A 10,894-nucleotide genomic window follows, 5' to 3' on the forward strand; every position below is an offset into this window, starting at 1 on the left:
CAGCACAGTGACATTCCTGCTCATCTTGTGACCCACTGCGCTCACTATCCCGCATCCCATCCGCTCCCGTTGTCATTCTCACCACGCTAACTAATCCGCTACCATTAATCCCACCTGTCACCTGTCTACCGCTCGCGACACTCTAACCGCCGCCAGCCGAAAACTCTCTCTTCTAATTTTGGCGTATGAGGGATTTATCTTATTTTAAAATGTCTGAAATTTAAGAGTTATAAAAAAAATAAGTACTAAACTGATCATTTAATTTAATTTGTTGAGTGTGTTGTGATCACATATTTTTTGTCAATTTAATTTGTTGAGTGTGTTGTGATCATATATCTTTTATCTTATGTGTGTCTATCGATATATTAATTATGTATCTACCACCGTAACAGCTACAATCACAACCTGATCGATACGCGCGCGAGGTGCACAAGCTAGACGACGCTTTCGTCGCCGTTGCTCCGATGATGAGCCGTGTGTTACGAAAGGGGATTACAGCACCAATCAAGCATGCAAGCACACCCTAAATCGATCCAATTCGGCAACTCAACAGCCAACACAAGCTAAATACCACATCTGGGTACAATCTCTCCCCCCTTTTTTATACTCGGCAGAGAGCACCAGCCTAGCCCGTCCGGCAGAGTAGTTTTCAAGCGGCTTGCCCCCAAGCTGCTGCTTCTTCTGTCTTCTGTGAGATTGCCAATTCCACAGAGTACACCTTGCACCGCTTGCTTGAATCGATTCTGCATTGAGCTCGTGTTGCCAGAAAGTCAAGCATGGTGTAAGCCCATCCAACTCCTTCCGAGGAAATCGATGGTCCATATTTCCTCCGATGTTTGCAGGCCGCTTCCAGCAAGCAAATCGGTCAGGGTAATGAGTTTTTTTATTTTTATATTTTTTCGACTAAATTTTTTTAAAAATAGATTTTTTATGAAAAAATTGCAAAACTCAGGTGCTGTAACCCTCTGAGAGGACGGTTAGGCTGCTAACCGTCTCTGGAAGGGTGGGTGGCCTAACCGCCCACTCAGAGGGCGGTAAGGAGTTACCCGCTCGAGCCCGCTCCATACCGCCCCCAGAGAACTCTCAGGGGCGGTAAGGGGGCTGCCCACCCACGTCCGTTGGCCTCCACCCCTCCGCCCTCCGCCCTCCTCTATAAAAGAGGCTAAAAATAGTTAAAAATCGTATTTTATTCAGAAAAAAGAAAAAACTCTGAAGAGGGAGGAGAGGAGAGGAGAGGAAGAAAGTCTGACGAAGCCCTGCTACATTTGATCCGTGGATTTGAAGATCACTTTCCAATAAGTCTTTTTTTTCTTTTTATTATTGTTAATTAGTGCAGTAGTAGTATATAACATAGGTTTTAGACATGTATGATCTAGGTTTAGAAAATACTATATTTAGTAGAAAATTGTCAAATTTACTTAGGACATAGTAGGATAGCAGCGAAATATAAAATATTATTTGTTCTATGTTAGTTTTGAATATGTAGATTTTATAGAATAATAATTGTAGGGTTGTATTATGTGATATAGGAGTTAGCACTATAGATAATAGGCGAACCTAGGATGTAGCATTTAGAAAATGGTAGTATACTGTGAATATTAATTTCGACATAGTAGAATAGCTATTAAATGTAGATTGTATAGAGTAATATTTATAGGTAAATTTGGTAGGGCTATTATTGAAAATCTATTGTTATATATGAATCGGTGTCGGTAAAAAAAATTTCTCCAATACTGAGAAATATAGTTCGTCGGTCTTAACATTGGTTATATTTGCGGGTGTTTCCAGAGATGGAAGATAAATTAATTTTTTAGATATATTATGGTGAGGGTGAAATTAGGTATGGTCCTAATAGTGTAAATCTGTCTAGATTTTGTCATGTCATGAAGGGTCTTAGTAAAGCTAATGAGAGGACCATTATGGGTGTGTGCAAATGGCTCATGCGGTTTTTTCAACTGGATCCGCAGAAACATGAGCTGAAGCTGAAAGCTGTCATCAGCCGTGCTAGTCATGGATATTTTGGGAGCTTGTTCCGATCGAAGCCACATCAACTTGGAGGCAGTATATAGATATATCTTGTGAACGTGGTCTGCCTTTGGTTTTGTTAGCTGAGACGTACCTGAAAGATCAAACGGAGGTGAACTCTGCAGAAGCAGTAACAAGATCAAGTGAGACAGTGGAAGATGAATCGGACCAGGTTAATGTCGGGACCAGGGCAGATGTTGGAGATATTCCAGAGATGCAACCGATGGGTGTAGCTGATGAAGGGGGCATATCCCTAGCATCATTGAAGAGATGGAGTTGGAGGATCAAGAGTTGGAGGAAGGCCTTGCCGATGGGGATTCATCTGACGAGGAGGGTAATGCTCTAGTTCCTGCAGAGTGGAGAGATCATGAATTTTCAAAGCTGGTGGTTAGCGAGGCTGATCGGACACCGTGGCAGTACCATGAGAACGAGGTGTCTCTGGGTGCTACGTACCCAACAAAGGAGACAGTTATTGATGCAGTTAAATTCTGATCGCTGTCTCTTCGGAGGCAGTTCAAGGTTGTTAAATTCAGTAAAAGAGAGTATGATGTGAAGTGTTTAGTGCCTCAATGTCCTTGGCGGGTGCATGCATTTAGAGGAAAATGGGTAGACTACTAGCAGTGCTCAATAGTCAAGGAACATAATGTATGGAGAGATTATGGACAACCTAAGGTATGAGCCACGATCAATAATCTGTGCTATTGAGTAAAGCTTCCAGTACATGATAAACTATGCGAAAATATGGAGGACGAAACAGAAGGCTATTGAGATGAGGTTTGGAACATATGAAGATTCATATCACAATCTATCTAGTCAATTAGCCACAATTTATGGAAGGAACCCAGACAGATACTATGATATCAAGCATTACCCCTCGACTGATGCAGAGTACAGCGGGAAATGAGTATTGCAGCGTGCTTTCTTTGCATTCGCTGCAACCATCAAAGCATTTCGGTATTGTCAACCCATCATATACCTGGATGGAACATTCCTGACTGGAAGTACAAAGGACAGATATTGTCTGCAATTGGGGTAGACGGTAATAATCAAGTCCTGCCACTGGGGTTTGCTTTCGTGGAGAGTGAGAACGGGGATAGCTGGTATTGGTTCTTTGAGCAGGTGAAATATGCTATTATTCTTGACCGACCAGATGTGTGTCTAATTCATGATAGACATGCAGTGTTGTTGTAGGCTTTGCTGGATATGCAACATAGTAGTGTTCGACGGGGTGTAGCAGCATAGTGGCCCGACCTGAAGAGCAGGTGGTGCATGCGCTATATGGGTGCGAACTTCTACAGATAATTTAAAAACAAAGAGTTGATGAAACTTTTCAAAAAGTTATACAGTCAAAACCAGCAACGGAAGTTCAATGCCCTATAGGCAAGACTAGATGAACTAACTCTAAAACAGACAGCGGAGGCTGCACCAACTGGTGATGAACTGATAGTTCTTGGACCTCTCCTAACAGATACTCCGCAGATAGTAAGGAGATTAGGGTCAGCTATTAGGAGCTTTTCACAATGGATACTGTCGGAGGGTGAACTCCTGTCGCAGGGATCCTGAGGGACCCCTTTTTAGAGATTCGGCCGGGGGGATGATCCTGAATATGTTCACCGGAGAAATAAATGGATATGAATGCGATGGCCGGTGGGGTGGAATGATCTAGTGCGGAACGGAGTAAATGCGCTGGTGTTTAGACAGGTTCGGGCCCGCGGAGGCGTAACACCCTACTCCTGCATGGATACTATAAATGTCTTGAGAATGTCCCTCAAGGTTGTTGCTGGTTACAAGAATGTTTGTCTATCTTAGAGCCTAAGGCTCCTTGTTCTTCGGTCTGCGCGTGTCTACTGGCTCTAGGTGCTCTCGATCTTCTCTTCTCTTTGCTGCTTAGCTTGCTCAGAGTTCAAAGCTTGTGGGCGATTGATTCACTTCAAAGCCTCTAAAAAACTCTAAAAGACCTCTCTCTTTTGTTCGTGCTATCGGCGGCTTTAAATACCCACCGGCGGTAGCGTGCCCTGAACGGGAGGGGGCACGAGTTTCAAGACACCATAAATGAAAAGGGCGTAATCATGGCCTCTGTGCGAAGTGACCGGGGGTGGAAAATGTACCCCACGCCCGGTCATCTGTCACCATAAATGCACTGGCAACGGGCGCCGTGGAGAGGGCCCACCGGGCAGCCGCAGAGCGGCCCTGCGTGCCCGCCCTGTCTTGTTCTCCTGCCACAGCAGCGCGGCAGACAGGACGCCTCGGCCCTTACGACGTTATCCCGAGATGGGCTGGATGGCACGGGATGGGACCCGTGCATTTAATGACCCCACGCCCTCCTGCCAGAATATGGCAGGAACTGACACCGAGCGTGGCGGAAGCAGTTGGGGGTGACAGGCAATGCACGCTCTTTAAATGCGACCTTAGGCCTTTGACTGGCTGACACCTCATCAGTGGGCCCCTCGGGGGCCACTGTCAGGGGGCTTTCTGAGTCGTCAGGGAACCGAGTGCTCGGGGGGTCACTGTTCATCTCCCCGAGCACTCTCTCCCGAGAATACCCTTTCTTGAGCCTCAGGGCACCGAGTGCTCGGGGGTACTGTTCACCTCCTCGAGCACTCTCTCCCGGGCACGCTTGTACGGATCCTCGGGGGACCGAGTGCTCGGGGGCTGCAGCCCGCAGCCTCGAGCACTCTCTCCCAGAACTTTCTTTAGTGGGTCATCGGGATACTTGGGTGCCCAGGGGGCCACCGCTCGTGGCCCTGGGCATATTTCTCCCGGTACTTAGCTTTCCTGATCGTCAGTGGACTCGGGTGCTCGGGGGCCACCGTATACCTCCCCGAGCACTTTCTTCCTGGTACTTAGACTTCGCAGATCATCGGGGAACTTGGGTACTCGAGGACCACTGACTGTGGCCCCAAGCGCCCTCTCCCGGGACTTAATCTTTTTTACCTCGCGGAGGAGCGAGATGGCGCCACGTTGCGGATTGCTGGCCTAGCCTCGGGATTCGGGGACCCCCGATTCCTGATTCACCGACAGATACGTAATGAGCCAAATGAAAAATGGGCTTTGCTGTACGACAGTGGTGTGGAAAGGTATGGAGTAATGATAACAAATCATGTAGAGGTTTATAATTAGGTCATGCGAGGAATGAGGTCTCTCCCACTTGTTGGAATTGTATAAGATATTTTGCATGGGACTTGTAAATATTTTATTGATCGGTACACAGCTGCTAAAAAATGTAATGGAGGACAATCGTATGTTGTATAGACGGATGCTATGTGAGTATATGAAGAAGGGTACATACGTCACGCAAATCAAGAGGGGACAGCGGAGCACAGGTTCAGTATCATGTGCTGGAATAAGAGTCGGAGGGGTGGAAGACGTGAGCGGCATGTTCAAGAATGTGTGCTAAGGAGTGGGACATGCATTTGTAGTTGCCAGGAGCCACAATTACTCCACAAACCTTGTACACACGTCATAGCTGCGTGTGCGGAGCACAATATGCTTCCCAGGTAATATGTTTCAAAGTACTTTATGAAGGATCAAATACTGAACACCTAGAATCATGAGTTGTATGGTTACGACATTGTTGACAATTTACAAGTAATACAGGGCCTTCAAGAATCTATGTGCCTGATTTGGAAAAGATGAAGAACGCACCTGGCCGCCAACAAACTCACTGGATTCGCAACGATATGGATGAATCTAAGGCGGGTCCTAAGGTCAAGCGATGCAGTCAATGCAATGAAACATGTCACACGTACAAGTATTGTCCTAAAAAATACACCTGATGTCTAGGTGAGTATTATGACACGGTGTAGTGTGATTGTATTTAGCGTAGCTTGCTGTCTTAATTGTACTTCGATTGCTAGCATTTGAACCTTTATTGGTAAGTACGTGTCGCAATATGTTGATGTTGCATATAGTTGTATATTGAATTTGCATTCAATGTATATTGTTCCTGTCTACATCTAGCAATGCATTAATGTACATGTCTTTTAAATGCAAATATGGCGGACCCTGCGACCCCCGAGCTTCTGGACCCTACAGTGGACAAGAGGCACCGCACCTTCTTGTCCGCCGAGCACCAGACAAAATTAGGAGTGTTCCAACCACGAGGCCCTGGAGAGCTACTTACGATTGACGATCAGTGGAAGCACATGTACTTCGATACTTTCATACAAAATTGCCATATCATTGATTTAATTCCATATCATTGATGTACTTCGATACTTTTAGGTTGGCAGCGGCGGGACTCCTACCGCTTTGCCGTTTGGTTTAGGCCCGATTGACGGAGAACCCCGAGGCAGCGGCGCGTTGTTTCTACTTTGACCGGTTGCTGATAGCAGCACTGGTTGATCGATGGAGGCCGGAGACACATACGTTCCACCTCCCGTGCGACGAGATGACCCCGACCTTGCAGGACGTAGTCTACCTCTTAGGCCTACCTTGCGCGGGAGCTGTGGTTGGGGTCATTAATATGGATGCTGACTGGATCAACGTCATGCATCAGCGCTTTGGCCCGATTGAGTGGAAGGCCGACGCACCCCACTACGTGCCTGAGTTTTTGTCCAATGCACGAGGGCCAACGAAAAAGTGGATCCTACAGTTTCAGGTTCAATACAATACAACCTCTCATTTACTATTCGAGTATCTAGTTATAATCATTATTGACACATGTCATATTTGCAGCCGGCGTACATACACCCCCAAACCCACGCAAACTCGGTCTCCAGGCATTTGGAGGCCTATCTGCTTTGGCTGTTTGGGTAGGGTATATTCACCAGCGGCCAAGGTCACCTGGTTGCGAGGACGCTTGTGCCGTACACCAGGTTGATAGCGGATGCTGATGACGAGGAGGAACCGCAATTCAGTTGGGCATCTGCTGTCCTTGCTGCGACATATCGGGCGCTCTGCGACGCGTGCACAAAGAAAGAGCCACTAGCCACTTTTGCCGGGTGCCCACTTCTTCTGCAGCTGTGGTCCTACGACTGGTTCATCATAGGCATGCCAGTGGTCGACCGCTCCCCGTACTCAGAGGAATGGTACGGCGAGCCGGAGGAGGACGCGTCTACCATGGCCTCAATGTGGTGTCATCATCGGGTACGTACTTTTTGTTAACACTTTCATTGGCACGCATGTTATTTCTAATGATATCTAACGATATTTCTCACACAGCCACACTGGGCGCATGAGCAGTCTCGCATCGCTTACGAGCATTTTCGGTCCCAGTTCAACAGGCTACGTCCGGACGACGTGGTATGGCAGCCGTACAACATCTTGGCCATCTAAGGCCGTGCGGGTTTGGGTTTGTCACCGTTGTGTACACGCGACGAGGAGTACTGGTTTACGAAGGCACCGCTTATCTTTGACATCTATGTCGAGGAGTACTCAACGTACCGCATCATGCGGCAGTTTGGTCGTCATCAGGCATTCCCTCTCGTCCACATTCGTACTTCCCCTGTGTACGTCCACAGGTACATATGCATAATTAAAATTTTCGTAACATTCGTCTTACTGTGAATTATATTTAACATGGTTCACTTGCAGGTACACACGCAAAGGTGAGCCGGTTGGCAACCTCTGGGCAGATTGCTTGGCACCATACGTGGCAGCATGGGCCCAAGCACTACAGGATATCGTGAAGGAGGTGCGTCCCTTCGACGAGCAGAGCTTCAACGACTACCTACGGTGGTATATTCCACGTACAAGCACACGGGTCACCTACACCCCTGAGGGTGTCCGGCCCCACATCACATCGACTACGGAGGCATACCTGACCTATTGGGACGAGGACGCTGCATTAGCGGTATGTTTTACTTACTAGTCAGTAGTCCATACTCAAGAAACAAAACCTGTACATTTAAATTGTTTTTTCTTGTTCGTATCCGCAGGCCGATATTATTTACGATGTCCATAGGGATGCAGCTGGTACCATGGATCGCCTCCGGCAAGGGGTGCACCTTAGTGCGTCGGATGTCGCGGGCTTTGTCAAGCGGGTTTTCGACAAGACCGCGCGCGCCTCTAAGTTTACCTCATGTCGATCCACCACAGATGTAGCTAGAGCGCCTCCCAAGTCTAGTGGGGTCCACGTTGAGTCATCCCGAAGGTCAGATGTGCACCGCCGTTCATCGGTGTCGGCACCCACACGACCCCTTTTACCACATCATGTAGGCTTAGAGCAAATATGTATGAATTTTTAATTCGCACGATGTTAAAATATATTCGTTTCTTACTGGTGCAATGATTATTAAACTTTTATTAGGTGCACCTACACAAGCCTCAACGCAACCTCGTAGACCGAGCTATGTGCGTCCACCCTCAGGTACTGGGCGCCCCCTTCATCCCCGTTTTCAATATATTCAGCAAATATTGGGCACAGGTTATTTCGGTGATGAGGCTAGCCCGTCTTCAGCTGCCCCACGCCCTATCCCACCAGCACTGTTCGAGTCATACTATGGCACGCCCGCTTGGCCATCTTCTGTTGCACTGGTATAACACGCAGGTACAATTGTGCATTTTTTACTACTACTTTCATTTCCATATTGTTCATATCTAATATAATTATTTGTTTGTAGGCCCCTACAGCCAGTACACATAGACGCCAGTAGATCCTTCATAGTCCTCGTACACTATTCAGGAGGATGAGGCTAGCCTGGACCCCGCGTACGACCTCGTTTGGGACTTCTTCGGGGGCACACCTGACTACGACGTCCTCTAGCAGTCTCAGGTACCCAGTGCTCCACTTCGGACACAGCCCACGCAGGACGAGGCCTCAACACCAATGCTCCCTACTAGGCCTACCAGACAGGTCGGTCCACCCGACCCCCTTACCTACTCCAGGGGCCACATGAGGGTCAACCAGCGGCATCGGGACCACGATGGGGGGCACGGCCAACGACAGCGGGGAGACAACAATAAAATTTTACATTTGTTTTTGTAACTTACATATGCATATTCGATTCACGATGTACTCTTACGTATTCAGACGTGTGTAATCTTTATGGTCCACTTAGCATGTCATAACTGCATTTCTTATTCCAATGTGATGGCATGCTAGTTGCATTTCTTAATCCGACATGATCACACGCTACATTCTATCGTCCTCACCAATGTATATCTTACAAAGCTACTTATACACGAAGTGACAACTCGCTTACTCTGTCGAGAGTGTAACTTTAATCACGAAGTGACCACACTAGTGAACTTTAACCATGACATGACAACACATGTCTCCTTGCGTAGGCTTTAGACAAGAAGTGAAAACACCGGACAGCTTTTACCACACAATAAATGACAACACAGGTACCAATAAACATGGAATCTCTGTCTATCGTCAATGACACAACTTTCTCATTCTTCAAGATGGAATCCAATGCTCCTGCCATCCTCTGAGCCCTTGCACTCACTCCTTTCTTCAAGAGCGAATCCACTGCTCCTGCCTCCCTCAACCATAAATAGCCAAACCTCCATACGTTGATGCACAACTCATTTCTCAGATCTCTTAAGTGCAATGTCTTCCTCAGCTCCACCAAGTCCACTAAAGAAACATTGGGGGATTTTCATCCCTCAAGGTATCGAATCACCGATGTGCTTCTGTGGTGACCCTTGCAGGCTCCGTGAGTCGCAGGACATCTCATACACCTATGGGCTGCGCTTCTTCATGTGTGCCAACTACGAATATGACAAGCCTCAATATGAAACATATGAGTATCCACCGGTATAGCAATAAATATCAGCCACATCTCTGCCGATTTCGCACCCTGTTTTACTAACCTCTCATCTTGTTCTATTTGTTCAGTCCCCTCCACTGCTATGTGATTTTATTCAATGGCTCGACAATGAGCAAAATGAGCAACAGAAGCAGTGGGTCGACATGAACATGAGGTGGAGAAGGAAAGCTTACGCACGTCGGGAGTACGAGCAACAGTAAGAGGAACTTCGCCTAAAGCGGGAGGAAGAAGAGCGCATGAGAAAAAAGGCGCACAAACATACCGTGGCTCAGGCTTGGGAGGCTGAGAGGGCAAGGAAGCGGAAGAGCGCCCGCTGTGCTAAGGCGGCAGGTCTCGATGCCCTCCGAAAGGGAAAATATCCTAGATGCACTCAGTAGAGAGTATCTAATGTAACCCGACATACTTCCACTCCCTAAGGCATATTATGATTAGGAGCGGCACACTAATAAGTAGGTCTTAGTGCGAACAGTACATACCACCTTCTTTTCCCTGTCGTGTCGTCGTGGTTACAGTCTTATGTAATGTTTTCACCTTATGTTTAATATTATGTTTGTCGTCGTTCGCACCTCATACCCGCGTAATATGCTGCGAGTGCTTCACATATACAATTTGTTCACAATTACTGATTTTTTATTCTCTGACAATTACGTAACCTACTCTAAATTCTCGCTTCCTCAGTATGTTGTTTTCACTCCTCTTCAATCTTTTTAATTCCAAATTTTCTAAATGCTCTATTTTAAATTTTGATGAAGTACACAAAATTTTATAATTTTCGAAAAAAATATCATTACCGCCCACTCAGAGAGCGGCTAGGCTGCTAACCGCCCTCCCAGGCTCTACCCGCCCCCTAAGAGGGCGGTTAGCAATCCTAACCGCCCTCTCAAAGGGCTACATCCCTCTGCAGATGTTTAGTTTTGCAATTTTTTTCAAAAAAAATCTATTTATTTAATTTTTTTAAAAAAAATAAAAAAAAACTCAGCGTGACAGGCTGCTAAGCAGGCTGCCTTAAAGCCTCATTGCTGCGCCTCACCACTGCATAGCTTCTTTCCTGTACCTCGACCCTCACTGGATTGATCATCTGGATCAGCACCACATGCCCTCGCAACTCTGGATACCAGAGCAATAGCTTGCTTGCTGTCCAAATCCAAATT

This window comes from Phragmites australis, chromosome 6, assembly GCF_958298935.1.
Source record: "Phragmites australis chromosome 6, lpPhrAust1.1, whole genome shotgun sequence".
Lineage (NCBI taxonomy): Eukaryota > Viridiplantae > Streptophyta > Magnoliopsida > Poales > Poaceae > Phragmites > Phragmites australis.